Raw genomic sequence first — 20,441 nt, forward strand, 5'->3', positions numbered from 1 at the left:
GTACTCCCATAGTTCCCATGTGTTATGGGAGGGACCTGGTAGGAGATAATTTGAATCATGGGGATAGTTTCTGCCATACTGTTCTCATGGTAGTGAATAAGTCTCATGAGATCTGATGGTTATATCAGGGGTTTCTGATTTTGTATCTTTCTTATTTTCTCTTGCCACCTCCATGTAAGAAGTGCCTTTCACCTCCAACCATAATTCTAAGGCCTCCCCAGTCATGTGAGACTGTAAGTCCAATTAAACATTTTTTTTTCCTCCTAGGCTTGGATATGTCTTTATCAGCAGTGTGAAAACAGACTAATACAGCAAACTGGTACCAGTAGAGTGGAGCATTGCTGGAAAAATACCCAAAAATGTGGAAGCAACTTTGGTACTGGATAATAAGCAGAGGCAGTTTGGAGGGCTCAGAAAAAGACAAGAAAATGTGGGAAAGTTCGGAATTTCCTAGACTTGTTGAATGGCTTTGACAAAAATATTGATAATGATATGGACAATGAAATCCAGGTCTAGGTGGTCTCAGATGAAGATGAGGTACTTGGGAATTGGAGCAAAGGTAACTCTTGTTATGTTTATCAGGTGTTTCTACTTGCGCATCCTTCCCATTTTCTCTACCCACCGCCATGTAAGAAATGCCTTTCACCTCCCACCATGATTCTGAGGCCTCCCAAGATATGTTGAACTGTAAGTTCAATTAAACCTCTTTTTCTTCCCAGGCCGAGGTATGTCTTTATCAGCAGTGTGAAACCAGACTAATACAATAGCATTCTTTCTTTTTGTCCTAGAAGCAAGAAATCCCTGATTTACCTTTATTTTTGGACTATCCTATTCTATCCAAACCTGATTGTTTCATTTTCCTTAGGAAATTTCAAGAGTTTTCTTTTTTTCCATAAACATGTTGCCAATAAATAACCTATTCCACTGGCCTCCTGAGCTTAAGCCTTTCTCATTTCCACTTATTTCAAATATTATTGCTAGTTGTTAAAGTTCTCAAATTTGATTTGACCACTCCATTATAATGAGATCTCATCGCATTTAGGAGTTCTAATATGAAAATCACTTATTCATTGATGGCATACTATAGATTCTGTGGCTTACACAAAGAAGTATACAGGGGGGCTTCAAGATAGCTAACTAGAGGCATCTGGTACTTGCCTCCTCCACAAAGAAGAACCAAAATGGTGAGTAGATAAACACACTTCAAACAGAAAATCTGGGAGAGAACATATTAGACTTTTAACAGAAAAGTGACAAGAAACACTTAAAGTGAAGATAAAAAGAACAAGGTATCTGTTTGGCCAGGATCAGCTGGGAGCCTACAAAGGCTCCCCAGTGTAGGGAAAGAGTAAGTGAGTGACTCCTGTAGTTCACATTCTCACTATGGACTTTTGTATGCGAGCCACAGGAAAGCCTCTAAACCCTCATGGTCCCCAGACTAATATAGGGAGCAAGTGGGGACAGATCTGAAGAGAAAGCTCAAACTGAGTCTCACACACACCGAGTCCTAAACATCTACAGCAAAGCACCATATTGAAAGACCAGATCCCAAAAGACTACATCTTGTCTGGGGGCCAAACAGACCATGCATGTCCACATTTCTGGAGCCTCATTGATATTTCCCAACAGCAGCCACTACTATAGTTGACTGCTACCTCCATGACTGAAGCACAAGCCATTTGCAAAGGCCACACTGCCCCCAGTAGAGAAGTTGCAGTATATTTTCCTGGACTCCAGGGACAAACATCACTTCTCACAGTAGCTGCCATTTCAAGCTGCCACAACTGGGGCCAAAACACTTGTAAAGTACTTACTCCCCAGCTGCCTGCATTTGGTTGCTGCCACTGAAAGCAACTCTTCCCTCCTCAGAAACAAGCCTGCAGCACAGCCATTGCCATCCCCACCCAAGCATTACACTCTGGTCCTAAGTATTGCCCTACCCAAGCATACCACAACCAGTGTCTGCACACATCACCAGAAGGCTTGCAGAAAGGTCTTCCCAGCCAAACTCTGCCCTGCAATGCCTGAACATGCCTTCTAGGGGTCCAGGGAACATGCAGCCCAGGCAATTATCATTGGAACCAGAGAACTCCTCCAAGGATCCTAGGTCAGGCCCACCCAACCTGCTACCACCACCACTGCAAGCACCCACCTGTAGGCCTGGTGACTAACTCATGCAACTTGTCACAGCCACTGCCAACACCAGTGTGAAGCAAGTGGGACCCAGAGGTTAGTTCCATCACTGCTACTACCATCTCCCATACAACACTCACTACTCAGAGGCCTAAACCCGCCCACCTACTTGGCCCACTGCTGCCACTGCCAGCACCTAAGCAAGTTTCCAGGAGGCCCAAACCTGTGTGCACCCTCTAACACTGGTGCCAGTGTTGCTATCCTGGAGCCCAAGAACAGTCATGTTCAGCCTACTACTGCCACAACTGGAGTCCAAGGACAGGCCCATCTGGCATCCCCATTTGAGCAAAACTTCCCCAGTGACCCTGATAACAAACAAGAGAGAAAATAAGAAGGATGCAATAACCTAATCTACCAAGGAAATCACAAACAGCACTGATGCTATGTACAGCAAAATAAATTATATTGAGACTATACTACTGTATGCATCCAGTATCAAAGCCAAAGTGTCTGACCTAACCAGCATGACAGATACATCTTCAGTCCTCCCTTAGAAAAGCAGCAAATTCAAAACATTGAAACAAGCTCTCATTAGACAAGATGTGCAGATATCAATGTAAAGACACAAAAATATTTTTTTAAAAAAGATATGACACCTCCAAGGAATACAGTAATACTCCAGCAATAGAGTTCAATTAAAAAGAACTTTATAAAATCCTAAATAAAGAATTTGAAATAATAATATTAAAGAAGCTCAGTGAAATACAAGAGAATACAGGAAAACAATAGAAATAATTTAGCATATGAAAGAAAAATTTACCAAAGAGCTAGATATATTTTTTAAAAAACCAAATAGAAATTTTGGAGCCAAAGAAGTCATTGAATGAAAAACAAAATACTTGTAAACATTTCAATAACAGACTAGATCAAGCAGAAGAAAGAATATCAGAACAAGAAGACAGGTCTTTCAAATAACCCAGTCAGAAATAAATAAACTTGAAATTAATAAGAATAATAATGTATATGTGACATATGGGACATCTTAAAGCGACCAAATATCCAAAAAATTGTTGTCCAAGAAGGCAAAGATAAATGAAGAAGTTAAAAAATCTATTTAGTTTGGAAGGAGGAAGATGGCGCTGTAGGACCAACTCAGGATTGCAGCTCCCAGTTAATCTGCAGAGGGTGAGTGGATGCCGCATTTCCATACAGATCTTTATTGTCCACAGCCTAGATTCCCAGGTGTAAGAGCCCCACAGGCTGCCAGCGCGGCAGTTTGGGTTGGCGCGGCTGTTTGGGGCGGCGTGGCTGTTTGAGCCGAGGCCAGAGCACAGCGACACTCCGTACAAAATACACTGGTTTGGTTGCCCTGTTAAACTGGCAATTAGAGATTTTGGAAGGCAGATTGGCACATTCATCTGATTAAATGGGACTTAAACAGAAAGTCAGGCCAGGAGATACCGGGGCAGCAACGCTGGTGCAGTGGGTCGCTGCACAGGAAATCACACAGATCCCAGCACCCATGCAGCAGGCGACTGGAACACCTGGGAGAGAGTCAACCATTCAACTTAAAAAAAAAGGTGGGTACTCAGAGGCAGGGAGCCAGGTGATCAGGATCGGCGGGTCCTACCCCCACAATAACAAACAAAACAGCAATCAGAAACACTCAGGGTTGAGAGTTTCATGACAAGCACAGCTGAATCCAGGAGAGTGCAGCTCGGTGTGGGAGGGGCGTCCACCACTACTGAGGTACGCGACCCCTATGGAGATATGATGCCATTGCTGATGCAACCTGCCATTGCCGAGGCAACCTGCCATAACAGAGAGAGTCCGCCACTAGAGAAGCGGGCCACCATCGCCACTGCAGTTCTAAACACACCCATATAAACAGGGCTACAGAGAATTACACACAGCAGCAGGCCAGAGCCCACGACAGCAGGGCGGAGCCCACACAGTAGGGCAGAGACCACGGCAACAGGGCATAGCACATGGCAACAGGGCAGAGCCCATGGCAGCTGATGATAGCCACTACAGGCAGGCAGTGACTAAACTGCCTCCTAACTGGTCAGGAAAGTGCAACGGATACTCATAAATAAAGCCCTAACTCCCCGGGACAGAGCACTTGAGGAAAAAAAAAAAAGAGGGCTTTATAAGTTCTGCTGCAGCAGACTTAAACGAACCTAGCTAGCAGCCCTGAATGAACAACGGAGCTCACAGCTCAGCACTAGAGCTCCTATAAAGTACAGACTGTCTCCTCAAGTAGATCCCTGACCCCTGTATATCCAAAGAGTCACCTCACAAAGGACTGATCAGACGGACATTTGGCGGGTATCATTCAGGGACAAAGATTGCAGACGAATAATCTGGTAGCACCCCTCACAGTTCCGCAGCTGCCACAGGAGTTCCCCAGGCAAGCAGGGCCTGGAGTGGACCTCAGCAGTCCTAGAACAATGGGGCCAGACTGTTAGAAGGAAAACTAAGAAACAGAAATACTTCATCATCAACAATCTGGACGTCCACTCAAACACCCAATCGGAAAATCAGCAACCACTCAGAAGACAAAAGAATAAATCCACAAAAATGGGAAGAAACCAGTGCAAAAAGGAGGAAAACACCCAAAACCAGAATATCTCACCTCCTACAAAGGACCAAAACTCCTCACCAGTAAGGGAACAAAGCTGGACGGAGAATGAGTGTGATGAAATGACAGAATAAGACTTCAGAAGGTGGGTAATAAGAAACTTCCGTGAGCTAAAAGAACATGTTCTAAATCAATGCAAAGAAACTAAGAACCTTGAAAAAAGATTTGAGGAAATGATAACAAGAATGGACAACTTAGAGAGGAATATGAGTGAATGGAAGGAGCTGAAAAACACAACATGAGAACTTCATGAAGCATGCACAAGTCTCAACAGCCAAATTGACCAAGCAGAAGAAAAGATATCAGAAGTCGAAGATCAGCTGAATGAAATAAAACAAGAAGGCAAGATTAGAGAAAAAAGCTCAAAAAGGAATGAACAACATCTCCAAGAAATGTGGGACTATGTGAAGAGACCTAATCTACGTTTGATAGGTGTACCTGAATGTGACCAAGAGAATGAATCCAAGCTGGAAAATATTCTTCAGGATATTATCCAGGAAAATTTCCCCAACCTAGCAAGGCAGGCCAATACTCAAGTCCAGAAAATACAGAGAACACCACAAAGATATTCCGCAAGAAGAGCAAACCCAAGGCACATAATCGTCAGATACACCAGGGTTAAAATGAAGGAGAAAATGCTAAGGGCAGCCAGAGAGAAAGGACAGGTCACCCACAAAGGGAAGCCCATCAGACTCACAGCAGATCTCTTGGCAGAAATCCTACAAGCCAGAAGAGAGTGGGGGCCTATATTCAACATCCTTAAAGAAAATAATTTTCAATCCAGAATTTCATATCCAGCCAAACCGAGCTTCATAAGTGAAGGAAAAATAAAATCCTTTGCGAACAAGCAAGTACTCAGAGATTTTGTCACCACCAGACCTGCTTTACAAGAGCTCCTGAAAGAGGCACTACACATAGAAAGAAACAACCAGTACCAGCCATTCCAAAAACATACCAAATGCTAAAGAGCATCAACAAAATGAAGAATCTGCATCCACTAACAGGCAAAACAGCCAGCTAGCATCAAAATGGCAGTATCAAATTCATACATAACAATATTAACCCTAAATGTAAATGGGCTAAATGCACCAATCAAAAGACACAGAAAGGCAAATTGGATAAAAAGCCAAAAGCCATCGGTGTGCTGCATCCAGAAAACCCATCTCACATGCAAGGATACACAAAGGCTCAAAATAAAGGGATGGAGGAAGATTTACCAAGCAAATGGACAACAAAAAAAAAACAGGAGTTGCAATTCTCATATCTGATAAAATAGACTTTAAAGCAACAAAGATCAAAAGAGACAAAGAAGGACATTACAGAATGATAAAAGGATTGATACAACAAGAAGAGCTAATGATCCTAAATATAATATGGACCCAATACAGGAGCACCCAGATATATAAGGCAAGTTCTTAATGACTTACAGAAGGACTTAGACTCCCACACAATAATAGTGGGAGACTTTAACACTCCACTGTCAATATTAGACAGATCAACCAGACAGAAAATTAACAAGGATATCCAGGGCTTGAACTCAGACCTGGAACAAGCAAACGTGATAGACATATACAGAACTCTCCACCCCAAATCCACAAAATATACATTTTCTCAGCACCACATCACACCTACTCTAAAATTGAACACATAATTGGAAGTAAAGCACTCCTCAGCAAATGCAAAATAACTGAAATAATAACAAACAGTCTCTCAGACCATAGTGCAATCAAGTTAGAACTCAGAATTCAGAAACTAACTCAGAACTGCATAGCTTCATGGAAACTGAACAACTGGTTCTTGAATGTTGATTGGATAAACAATGAAATGAAGGCAGAAATAAAAAAGTTCTTCAAAACCAACGAGAACGAAGACATAACATACCAGAATCTTTGGAACACATTTAAAGCAGTCTCCAGAGGAAAATATATAGCAATAAGTGCCCATATGAGAAGAATGGAGAGATCCAAAATTGACACCCTATCGTAAAAAGTGAAAGAGCTAAAGGAGCAAGATCAAAAAAACTCAAAACCCAGCAGAAGACAAGAAATAATTAAGATGAGAGCAGAACTGAAGGAGATAGAGACATGAAAAATCCTTCAAAAAATCAATAAATCAAAGAGCTGGTTTTTTGAAAAGATCAATAAAATAGACAGATCACTAGCCAGACTAATAAAAAAGCAAAGAGAGAATAACCAAACAGATGCAATAAAAAACGATAAAGGGGAAATCACCACAGATTCCAGAGAAATTCAAACCATCATCAGAGAATATTACAAACAACTCTATGCATATAATCTAGTAAACCTGGAAGAAATGGATAAATTCCTGAACACCTGTGTCCTCCCAAGCCTAAACCAGGAGGAAGCCGAAACTATGAATAGACCAATAACAAGGCCTGAAGTTGAGGCAGCAATTAAGAGCCTACCACACAAAAATAGCCCAGGTCCAGATGGGTTCACAGCCGAATTCTACCTGACACACAAAGAGGAGCTGGTACCATTCCTTCTGAAACTATTCCAAATAATCCAAAAAGAGGGAATCCTTCCCAAATCATTTTATGAGACCAACATCATCCTGATACCAAAACCCGGCAGAGACTCAACAAGAAAAGAAAACTTCAGGCCAATATCCATGATGAACATTGATGCAAAAATCTTCAATAAAATACTAGCAAGCCGATTGCAACAGCACATCAAAAAGCTTATCCATCATGATCAAGTAGAATTCATCCCAGGGATGCAAGGCTGGTTCAACATAGGCAAATCTATAAACTTAATTCACCACATAAACAGAACCAAAACCAAAAACCACATGGTTATCTGTTGACACAGAGAAGGCCTTTGACAAAATTCAACAGCCCTTTATGCTAAAAACCGTCAATAAATTCGGTATTGATGGAACGTACCTCAAAATAATAAAAGCTATTTACGACAAACTAACAGCCAATATCATGCTGACTGGGCAAAAACTGGAAGCATTCCCTTTGAAATCTGTCACTAGACAAGGATGCCCTCTCTCACCACTTCTATTCAATATAGTACTGGAAGTTCTAGCCAGAGCAATCAGGCAAGAAAAAGAAATAAAGGGTATTCAAATAGAAAAGGAGGAAGCCAAATTGTCTCTATTTGCAGACAACATGATAGTTTGTCTAGCAGACTTCATCATCTCAGCCCAAAAACTCCTGAAACTGATAAGCAACTTCAGCAAAGTCTCAGGATATAAAATCAATGTGCAAAAACCACAAGCATTCCTATACACCAACAACAGTCTTAAAGAGAGCCAAATCAAGAACGAACTGCCATTCACAATTGATACAAAGAGAATAAAATGTCTAGGAACACAACTTACAAGGAATGTAAGGGACCTCTTCAAGTAAAACTACAAACCACTGCTCAACGAAATAAGAGAGGGCACAAACAGATGGAGAAACATTCCATGTTCATGGTTAGGAAGAATCAATATCATGAAAATGGCCATACTGCCCAAAGTGATTTACAGACTCAATGCTATCCCCATCAAGCTACCATGGACTTTCTTCACAGAACTAGAAAAAACCACCTTGAACTTCATATGGAATCAAAAGAGAGCCCACATAGCCAAGTCAATTCTAAGCACAAAGAACACAGCAGGAGGCATCACACTACCGGACTTCAAATTATACTACAAGGCTACAATCAAAACAGCATGGTACTGGTACCAAAACAGAGATATAGACCAATGGAACAGAACAGAAGCATCAGAGGCAACACAACGTATCTACAACCATACAATCTTGGATAAACCTGACAAAAACAAGCCATGGGAAAGGACTCCCTGTTTAATAAACGGTGTTGGGAAATCTGGCTAGCCATGTGCAGAAAGCAGAAACTGAACCCCTTCCTGACACCTTACAGTAAAATTAACTCCAGATGGATTAAAGACTTAAACATAAGACCTGGCACCATAAAAACCCTAGAAGAAAATCTAGGCAAAACCATTCAGGACATAGGAGTAAGCAAGGACTTCATGACCAAAACACCAAAAGCATTGGCAACAAAAGCCAAAATAGACAAATGGAACCTAATCAAACTCCACAGCTTCTGCATGGCAAAAGAAACAGTCACTAGAGTGAATCGGCAACCAACAGAATGGGAAAAAAATTTTCCAGTTTACCCATCTGACAAAGGGTAATTTACAAAGAACTCAAACAGATTTACAAGAAAAAAACAAGCCCATTCAAAAATGGGCAAAGGATATGAACAGACACTTTACAAAAGAAGACATACATGAGGCCAACAAACATATGAAAAAATGCTCATCATCACTGGTCATTAGAGAGATGCAAATCAAAACCACATTGAGATATCATCTCACGCCTGTTAGAATGGCGATCATTAAAAAATCTGGAGACAACAGATGCTGGAGAGGATATGGAGAAATAGGAACACTTTTACACTGCTGGTGGGAGTGTAAATTAGTTCAACCATTATGGAAGACAGTGTGGCGATTCCTCAAGGACCTAGAAATAGAAATTCCATTTGACCCAGTCATCCCATTACTGGGTATATATCCAAAGGACTATAAATCGTTTCCTATAAGGACACATGCAGACGAATGTGCATTGCAGCACTGTTTACAATAGCAAAGACCTGGAACCAACCCAAATGCCCATTGATGATAGACTGAACTGAGAAAATGTGGCACATATACACCATGGAATATTATGCAGCAATCAAAATGATGAGTTCGTGTCCTTTTTAGGGACATGGATGAATCTGGAGAACATTATTCTCAGCAAACTGACACAAGAACAGAAAATGAAATACTGCATATTCTCACTCATAGGTGGGTGATGAACAATGAGAACACATGGAAACAGGGAAGGGAGCACTACACACTGGGGTCTATTGGGGGAATAGGGGAGGGACAGCGATGGGGGGAGCTGGGGAGGGATAGCATGGGGAGAAATGCCAAATGTGGGTGAAGGGGAGGAAGGCAGCAAAACACACTGCCACGTATGTACCTATGCAACTGTCTTGCATGTTCTGCACATGTACCCCAAAACCTAAAATGCAATAAAAATAATCTATTTAACAAAATAATGGTTGAAAACTTTACAAATCTAGCAAGAGATTTGGACATCCAGATTCAGAAAGGTTAAAGATGCCCAAACAGATATACCACAAAAAGGTCTTTTCCATAGTATATCATAATATAAAACTATCAAATGTTAAAGACAAAGAGAATTCTAAAAACAGCAAGGGAAAAATATCTAGTTGTTTATAAAGAAAATTTCATCAGACTAACAGTGGTTTTTCAGCAGAAACCACAGAAAAGAATGAGATGATATATTCAAAGTGTTGGAAATAAAAACCAAAAATGCTAACCAATAATTGAATACCCAGCAAAGTTATCCTTTATAAATGAAGAAGAAATAAAATATTTCTAACATAGCAAAAGCTGAGGAAATTGATCATCAGTAGACCAGTCGTACAATAAATGCTTTCAAAAGTGCTACATCTGAAAGTGAAAAGATGACATCTATTATCATGAAAACACATGAACGTTTAAAACCCACTGGTAGTGCAAACACATAAATAAGGATAAGAAAGGATTAAATGTGCTACTACTACAGAAAACCACCAAACCATATGATAAACAACAACAGAAGAAAAGAACAAAGGATATACAAACAACCAGAAATAAAGTAATAAAATGACAGGAATAAATCTTCCAATATCAATTATAACCTTGAATGTAAATGAATTAAAATTTCCACTTAAAAGATACAGTCTAGTTAAATGGAATAAAAATACATAACCCAACTACATACTGCCTTCAATAAACTATTCTTATCTGCAAAGATTCATATAGAACAGGGTGTCCAATCTTTTGGCTTCCCCAAGCCACACTGGAAGAAGAACTGTCTTGGACCATGCATAAAATACACTAACACTAATTATAGTGAATGAGCTTTAATAAAATCTCATAATGTTTTAAGAAAGTTTACAAATTTGTGTTGGGTCACATTCAAAGCTATCCTGGGCTGCATGCAGACTACAGACTGTGGACTGGACAAGCTTGATATAGACTGAAAGTAAAAAGATGAAACAAAATATTCTATGTAAACAGAAGCCAAAAGCAAACAGGAGCAGCTATACCTATATTATATAAAAGAGACTTTAATTCAAAAATAATTTTTTAAAAAGGTAATTATATAATTAGAAAGGGGTCAATTCAGCAAGAAAATATGATTATTTTAAAAATATGCACACCTAACACCAGTGCACCCAGATATGTAAATCAAATCTTATTATACCTCAAGGGAGAGAGAGACTCCAATAACAGTTGGGGACTTTACCACCCGACTTTCAGCATTAGACAGATCAACTAGATAGAAAATCAACAAAGAAATATTAGATTCAAACTGCACATTAGACCAAAGGAAACTAAAAGACATTTACACTCACAGAACATTTTATTTAACAGCTATAGTATACACATTCTTCTTATCAACACATGGAACATTCTCCAGAATAAACCATATGTGATGACATAAATAAATTTTAACAAATTTTTATAAAGTGAAATCATATTGTCTTTTCAAACCACAACAAAATAAAACTAGAAATTAATAACAAGAGGAAACTTGGACACTAAAAATTAAACAACATGCTCCTGAATGACCACTGGGTCAAGGAGGAAATAACAAATATTCTCAAAACAAATGAAAATTAAAAATGTCTTGAAACCCCACATACCAAGCTGTATGGGATACAGTAAAAGCAGCGCTATAAGGGAAATTTATAGCAATAAATGGCTTCATGAAAAAGGAAGAAAGTTTATAAAATAATCCAGTGATGCACCTCAAGGAGTTTGAAAAGAATAAAGAGACCAAACCCAAAATTAGCAGATGGAAAGAAATAATAATTAAAGCAGGACTAAACAAAATTGAGATTAGAAAACTAATTCAAAGATCAACAAAATTAAAACTTTTTTTTGAAAAAACACAATCAACAAACGTCTAGCTAGAATAATAAAAAAAAAATGAGAAAAGACTCAAAAAATAAAAACCAAAGCCAAAAATGAAAAAGGAGACATCACTACTGATACTACAGAAATATCAAAAATCATCACAGACTATTATGATCAATTATATGCTACCAAACTGGAAAATCTAGAAAAAATGGATAATTTCCTGGACACATACAACCTACTAAGATTGAATCAGTAAGAACTAGAAAGGCTGAACAGACAAATAATGAATAATGAGATTGAATTAGTAATGAAATGTCTCCCCAAAAAGAAAAGACAAGGACCAGATGGCTTGACTGCTGGATTCTACCAAGCTTTCAAAGAAGAACTAACACTCATTTTCCTCAAACTATTCCAAACAATTGACGAGAAGGAAATTTTCCCTAACTCATTTTGCAAGGCCAGCATTACCCTGATACCAAAATCAGACAAGTATGCAAAAAAAAGAAAACTCTAGACCAATATGCCTGATGAACATAGATGCACAAATTGTCAACATCATACTAGCAAACCAAATTCAACATCACACAAAAAAAAATGCACCATGATCAAGTAGAATTTATCCAAGGAATGCGAGGATGGTGAAAATATACAAATCAATAAATGTGATAGATTATATTAACAGAATAAAGAAAAAAAAGCATATGATCATCCTAGTTGACACAGAAAAAGCATTTGATAAAATTCAACACTTCTTCATAATAAAAATTCTCCACAAACTAGGTGTTGAAGGAAAAATACCTCAATACAATAAAGGCCATATATGCCAAACGCACAGCTGACATCATGCTGAATGCTAAAGCTGAAAGCCCTTCCTTTAAGAACTGGAACAAGACAAGAATGTCTACTCCTATTCATCATTCCTATTCAACAGAGAACCGAAGTCCTAGCCAGAGCAATTAGGCAAAAAAAGAAATAGAAGGCATCCAGATTGAAAAAGAGGAAGACAAATTGTTATACTTTGCAGATCTAGAATGTTAGACCTAAAAAAACCCAAAGATTCCAACAAAAAGTTCTTAGATCTAATAAATAAATTTAGTCAAATTTCAGGATATAAAATCAACATTCAAAAATCAGTAGCATTTCTGTACACCAACAATGAACTAGCTGAGAAACATATCAAGAAGACAATTCCATTTACAATAGCTATAAAAATAGGAATAAATTTAACCAAGGAAGTGAAAGATCTCTATAAGGAAAACTATGAAACACTGATTTTAAAAAAGTTAAGAGGACACAAAAAATGGAAAAATAACCCATGCTTGTGGATTGGAAGAATATAATTAAAATGATCACACTGCCCAAAGAAATCTGCAGATTCAATCGAATTTCTATCAAGATGGTAATGTCATTTTTCACAGCAATAGAAAAAGAGAACAAAATTTATTTAGTATCAAAAAAGAGACCAAATAGCCAAAGCAATCCTAATAATAGTAATGAAAACAGTAATAGTATGGGTATAAAAATAGTAATGAAAACAGAATGGTATTGGTACAAAAACAGACACATGAAGCAAAGAAACAAAATAGAAAACCTAGTTATAAATTCATGCATTTACAGTTAACCCATTTTCTATAAAGGCACCAATAATGTATGCTGGGGAAAGAAAACCTTCTCCAATAAATGGTGCTGAAAAAAATTGATATCCATATGCAAAAGAATGAAACTAAAGCCCCATTTCTCACTGTAGTCAAAAATCAAATCAAAATGGATTAAAAATTTAGATGTAAGACTTGAAACTACAAAACTAGTAGAAGAAAACATAGGGAAAACACTTCAGGACTGGTCTAGGCAAAGATTTTATGGCTAAGACCCCAAAAGCACAGACAACAAAAACAAAAATAGACAAATGGTACTACATTAAACTAAAAAGTTTCTGTATAGCAAAGACAACAGTTAATAGAGTGAAGAGGCATCCTGATGAATGGGAACAAATATTTGCAAACTATTCTTCCAGAATATACAAGGAATTCAAACAACTGAACAATAACAAAACAAATAACCTTATTAAAAGGTAGGAAAAGACATGAGTAGACATTTCTCAAAAGAAGAGATACGATGGCCACCAGATATATAAAAAACAAACGTTCAACATCACTAGTTATCAGGGAAATACAAATCAAAACCACAGTGAGATACCATCTTACCATAGTTAGAATGTTTATTACTAAAAAGCAAGGATGTGGAAAAATGGGAAATCTTACAGAAAAGCAACAATAGAAAATTAACAAAGAAACATTAGACTCAAAGAGCACAATAGACCAAAGGGACCTAAAAGACACTTACACTTATAGAACATTTTATTTAACAGCTAGTGTATACACATTCTTCTTAGCACATGGAATATTCTCCAAAATATACCATATGTTAGGACATAAAATAACAACAAATTTTTATAAATTCAAATCATATTGTCTTCTTAGAACATGACAAAATAAAACTAGAAATTAATAACAAGAATAACTTGTTACCATTAGTAGGAATAAAAATTAGTGCAACCACATGAAAATAGCATGGAGATTTCTCAAAACTTAAAAATTGAACTGCCATATGTTCCAGCATTCCTACTATTGGATATAAAGAGAAAGATCAGTATATTAAAGGAATACCTGCACTCCTATGTTTATTGCAGCACTATTTACAATAGCAAAGAAATGGAATCAACCTAAGTGTCTACTGACTGACGAATGAATAAAGAAAATACGTTAAATATAAAAGAAAATACACAAAGGAATATTATTCAGCAATAAAAAAGAATTAAATCATGTCATTTGCAGCAACATGAGTTGAACTAGAGATCACTGTGTTGTGTGACATAAGCCATGCACAGAAAGATGAATATCATATATTCTCACTCATTTGTAGAAGTTAAAAGTTTGATTTCATGGAAGTAGAGAACAGAATGATAGATACCAGGAGCTGGGAAAGATGTATAGGTGAGTGTGGGGTATAAAGAGAGGTTGGGTATAAACATACATTAGATGGAAAAAGTAAGTCTAATGTTTGATAGCAAGGTAGGATGACTATAGTAAAGAACAATGTATTGTATTTTCCTGAACAACTGGATGAGAGAACTCAAAATGTTCCCAATATATAGAAATAATAAATACTCAAGGCCATGGACACCCCAGTTACTCAGACTTGGTAATTATATAGTCTGTGCATGTAACAAAGTATCACATATGCCCCATAAAGAGCACAAATATTTGTATCCATTTTTAAGAGCATATAAGTGCTCCTCTGTTACCAGAAATTACATTAATCTTAAACGTCACATTATTTGGTATGGAAAAGTCAAATGACATCAAATTGTAAGACATGATCTGAACAAAATGTATATTACCATTTGTTCCCTGTACAAAAATACCTAGCCAAATGTAGAGAGGCTCATAAAAGCTACAATTTAGTTCATGTTACGCTTACTAAACCACAGGCTGTAGTTGCATTTGCCAAGAAAGGTACTGTTTTCTAATTTTCACAATGTTTAATACAAGCAAATAGTTGCTCTATGTAGCATAAATGATGTGGTAACAGTTCCATGGTTTCCTTCTCTCAAAAAGTTTGAAATTCAGAAGAGGCAGCTACTACTGGAGATTCACATGTTGAAACAAGGCTTCATGGAACATGGCTTCATGTATCAAGCAGAATGTGAACTGGGCCTCAAAAAATCAGGAAAATTTGGTTCAAAAGATTAGGCAGAAAACTACTAATGAAAGAAGCATAAATATTTAACACCCAAAGATGAGAATGAACATAATATATTTAAGAAAGATAATTGTGCCTAGAAATCTGTAAATCCATACTTACATGGCCATTTTCTATACCCAGATATAAACATTAATTTATTGGTGTCTTTCCTCTTGGCCCTTTTCTGTATGTGGATGTGCATAGGACATGCATGTGCACCTCTGGTTACTGTACTTGGGAAGAGAATAATAAAACCAAGTGAGGCTATAAAGATGGGAGAACACGAGCCTGCCCAACATGGTGAAACCCCATCTCTACTTTAAAAATACAAAAGTTAGCCGGGCATGGTGGTGGGCATCTGTAATCCCAGCTACTCTGGAGGCTGAGGCAGGAGAACCACTTGAACCCGGGTGGGGTGGTTGCAGTGAGCCATGATCACACCATTGCACTCCAGCCTGGGCAACAAAAGCAAAACTCCGTCTTCTGTTGCCCAGGCTGGAGCGCAATGGAATGATAAATAAATGAATAAAGGAGAAATACATGTATGAAGTTGACTTCTGTTTGACAAAAATATAGAAAAGTAATATGATGAAAATGCATTTGAAAGAGATAGAAATTGAAGGAGACAGACATCACAGAATAGCCAGCAAATTAAAAATGAAACCATGAGAATGATTTTCAGGAGTCCCTTGTAAGAAAACAGATTCAGTTAACAGTTCAATCAAGAAACATTATTATTTACCTCATGCCAAACAGAGAGCTGAGGTTGAGAAAAGGAGAAAATATAAAGATGAGGAAAGGAAAGCTCCTGTTCTCAGGAAGCCCAGAATCCAACAAAGACATAAGACAGGTATATTAGTTTGTTCTCACACTACTGATAAAGATATACTCAAGACTGGGTAATCTATAAAGAAAAAGAGGTTCATTGGATTCACAGTTATGTAGCTAGGGAGGCCTCACAACCGTGGTGGAAGGTGAAAGTCATGTCTCACATTGGTGGCAAGCAAGAGAGACAATGAAAACCAAGCAGAATAGGTTTCCCCATATAAAACCATCAGCTCTCATGAGACTTATTCCCTACCGTGAGAACAGTATGGGGGAACGCCCCCCCGCCATGATTCTATTAACTTCCACTGGGTTCCTCCTGCAACATGTGGGAATTACAAGAGCTACAATTTGGGTGGGAACACAGACCCAAGATAAGATTTGGGTGGGAACACAGCCAAGTCATATCAACAAGCATATCAATTACAGTATTTCGATTCTAATAACCAGAGCCCTGATGAAGACACACAATGAGACATCAGATTCAGTTGGGAAATTAGAACAGAGGACAGGGAAAGCAGGCTTTGAAGGATACACTGGACTCTGAACTCATATATGTATAGATTAAGAGATAGGAAAGTAGACAGAATGCCTTAGAAATGACTGTGAGTAAAAAATTGGAGCCTGCCCAGAAGGTTGCAAGCAAAGGAGATGAGAAGACTAAAAGCAGCAGCCAACTAAAACAAAGAAGTTTTGGAAAGATGAGTCAATGGAAGTACTACTTCCTTTGTAGATCTTTAAGCAGCAATGTTTTTGTCTGTATATATACATATAAATAAATGTATATATTTATTTATATTACATATTTAAATATTTAGAATATAGAAAGAATATATACATTCTTAAAGAGAATGTCTTAGAAATATGTATTTTTAGAAATATATATTCTTAGAAAGAATATTTATATATTATCTATATATTTAGAATATAGACAGAATATTTATGTATATTCTTTGAGAGACCACATTATTATATATGTTTTATATATAGATTAAAAAACATATGTTATATATAGATATATATGATACAGAGGTATATATGCTTAGATATATAAGATATATATTACATATAAGATATATATTTTAAATATAAGATGTATACATTATATTTATAAGATATATATAATATATATATATTCTTTTATCTGGTAATCCTCCATGGGTACTGATATGTTTCCATTACTGATGTTATAAAGAAATTGCTATTCACCAGCACAAATAAATCAGCAATTTTGGCATTTTCTGCTTAAGCATAAAAATTATGAGCATATTTCCTACCATGTTTGGCAACAATCCACAGACTAACATCATTTCATGCTTGAGTTTTTTGCAAATATAATTGTATTTTTAGGAGAGAAAAATTTGGGAAACCACAGTATTCCCTGGCTCATCACTGGAAATGGTAATTAGCACATCAGTAAATCACCTGTAGAATTTTATTTCCTTGAACAAGAAAATAATGTTATCTCACTCATTGCAGCAGGCTGATGTGAGTTATGACTTTCAGAAAAATGAAGCCTTATGATTAGCCACCAGAGGTGCAAATTTATGATGATGATGTTGCTAGTACAGCAACATATTATTCTGAAGCACAGAGTAATGCTCGCAGAATATTTTAAAGAATTCCCTAGAATAGCTTGAGAGCACTAGTATGTCCTGCCCCATTTCCTTCACCCTGAGATCAGAGTGCTGAACCTTTTTATTAATTACCTTTGTTTGGTTTGGTGTTTTTAAATACTCGAAGAAAGTTTCTTTGTATGTATCTATAGCAAGTTATTTTGTACTATAAATTCATTTTGCTAATTACAGTTTTCAGAAGAAGGCTGGTTAAAAGCTAATAAAATAATCTAGGCTATTATATAAATAATCACTAACTGCACAGTACACATCACTTTAAAGCTCAAAGTAGCTTATAAATTTTTTAAATTTACTTGTTTCAATTTTTAAGTGATTACTTTTATTTTTGCACTATTAAACGGTTAGTAGAAAAAAGATGTGTATTCTGTTTTTCTGCTGAAAATTACTAAAGAGAAAAGGTCTTATTAGACTGTTTGAATTACTAATTTATTTATCTAGATATCCCTAGGACTAACAACTTCGCAAAAAAGAAATAATAAAATAATGGAATAAACGTATGGAAATCGGACCTTATAGATAATCTGTAGCTAATCTGAAGTAGGAATCTACAAGAATCCCAGCAAGTTATCTACCCTGTGCATCCATAGCTCAGTCATGAAGAATGTATCACGCATGCATATTTAATCTTCACATACCTGTGGCAGTTACTCTCTACATCTTCCATGGGTCTTCTCTGTTGTTCTACATTATACCTGTGTATGATGAAATAAAATAAAGTCTGTTTGTACATTGGATTGCTTACATATTTTCAGAAAAAGACAAGAGATTGATTTTTTCCTAACCCCTCTCAGACACCAATTAAAAGTGTTCTTTAAATAATGAAAACAAAATTTAAAAGACAACTTCATCACTAATAAAACTAAGAAGTAGTGACCACCTCATATCACCAATTGCGATGATACATATGAAATACAGTAAATTTGGGTCAAATAATGAGATAATGCAGAAAGAAAATACAGATTTCAGGCAACAGTCTGAATTCTTCAAAACTCATGGAATTTCTTTTAAAAACTCAGCAAAAGGTTGTTATGTAGAAAAGCAGAGCCTGGAAGAGGATTTGAGTTATGACAGCAACTTCTGCCCATTTCATACTTCAGAGGGGAAACAGAAATAGGGTTTATGAACAATCACCAAGAGGCACTATAATAAAAGTAACAAAGATAAACTGTATAACGAAAAGCCAAAGAAGACCTAAGCGATATTTCTGAAAAAAATGAGACTCTATTGCCTATCAGAGTTTCTTAGAATAATATGTTGGAATAAGTGGATATTTGCTGAAGAAAGCATCAGTTCTAGTAACATCTCTACTCCTCTAATTTCTCAGATAAATACCAATAGCAATAATTGAAATATTCAATTATTAACAAAATTTCTGACTGATCATAACTTAAGGTATTATTGTTTCAAATCCAGTTTGTTTCTAAATAATCTGTATTTGTCAAAAAAAGACAAAAGGGACACAGATTCTCTTATTAACAAATGAAGAAGCAGAAAGAAATACTTAAAATAAATACGATAATGCTATGGTGATAAATGTCTTTAAAAATAAATAAGGTTTTATAAAATTCAATTAGTAAGATTACATTTTTATTTTTGAAAGATCAAAGACAGGAGTTTTCCTCATTTCCTAAAGAAATCACCATCAAGTAGCAAAAATAAGAACCAGAAGCAATTATATTCATAAAAATAATAATTTCATTAAACAAATATTACATCCCTACTGGTACAAATATTGTAGGAAGTACCCTGACATAAGTACAAAGACAGGTAAACCAAACATAATTTTTTTCACATAGAATTTACAGAGTACTTAGAGATTCAAATCTAATATGCTCTACTGCTTTATCTTTAAATAATGAGAGAATTTAAGGATTGAGAAGAAATAACTAATTATGATAAGTAAAAATTAGGTAATGTTACTTCTATTTTGATTGTAACAAAATAAATAAATGTGACAGTGTTGATTCAGGGATTATTAGAATATAAACTAACATTTTTTCTAATTATTGTCACTTATGTAGAATGAATAATTTCAAAAGTCTAATTAACAAAATGTACTTTGTGTCAAAAATAAAACAAAAAGTATTGTTATGATGCCAATTCCTTTCAATAAAAAATACTTAGCACTATAAATATGCAATAACAAATAAAATGCAAAAGTATTAAATAAAATTGTTATTATTTTATATTCAATTACATTCATGGGAAATATACTTATCACAAAATAGCTATTATGAGCCTCCTATGAATAAAATCTCAATGTACTAGTATATATTTTAAGTCCAGGATTTTTACTTTTAAATAATCTTTATCAATTAAGAGAAAAAAGACAGTCTGCTTATTATCCAATAAAAAATGAGATACTTCACTATAAAGATGCATATAGTGATAAATATTTTTAAAAGTGGATGAAATGCTGTAGGAATTCAGATCATAAAATTAATTTTGTAGTTATAAAATGTGAGATAGAAGACAGGTGTTCTCCTTATCCCCTCAGCAAATCA

At 36.3% G+C, this 20,441-nt stretch overlaps 1 long non-coding RNA gene across 1 annotated transcript in view; it reads right to left on the reverse strand.

Moving 5' to 3' along the window:
- Nucleotides 1–20,441, reverse strand: part of LOC144582359 (uncharacterized) — a 557,277-nt gene that overhangs the window by 523,519 nt on the left and 13,317 nt on the right. Inside the window, exon 2 of the long non-coding RNA XR_013534937.1 lies at nt 18,573–18,629. This is a non-coding gene — a long non-coding RNA (uncharacterized LOC144582359). The remainder of the gene's footprint in view (nt 1–18,572; nt 18,630–20,441) is intronic.

The sequence above is a fragment of the Callithrix jacchus genome, chromosome 4 (genome assembly GCF_049354715.1).
Source record: "Callithrix jacchus isolate 240 chromosome 4, calJac240_pri, whole genome shotgun sequence".
Lineage (NCBI taxonomy): Eukaryota > Metazoa > Chordata > Mammalia > Primates > Cebidae > Callithrix > Callithrix jacchus.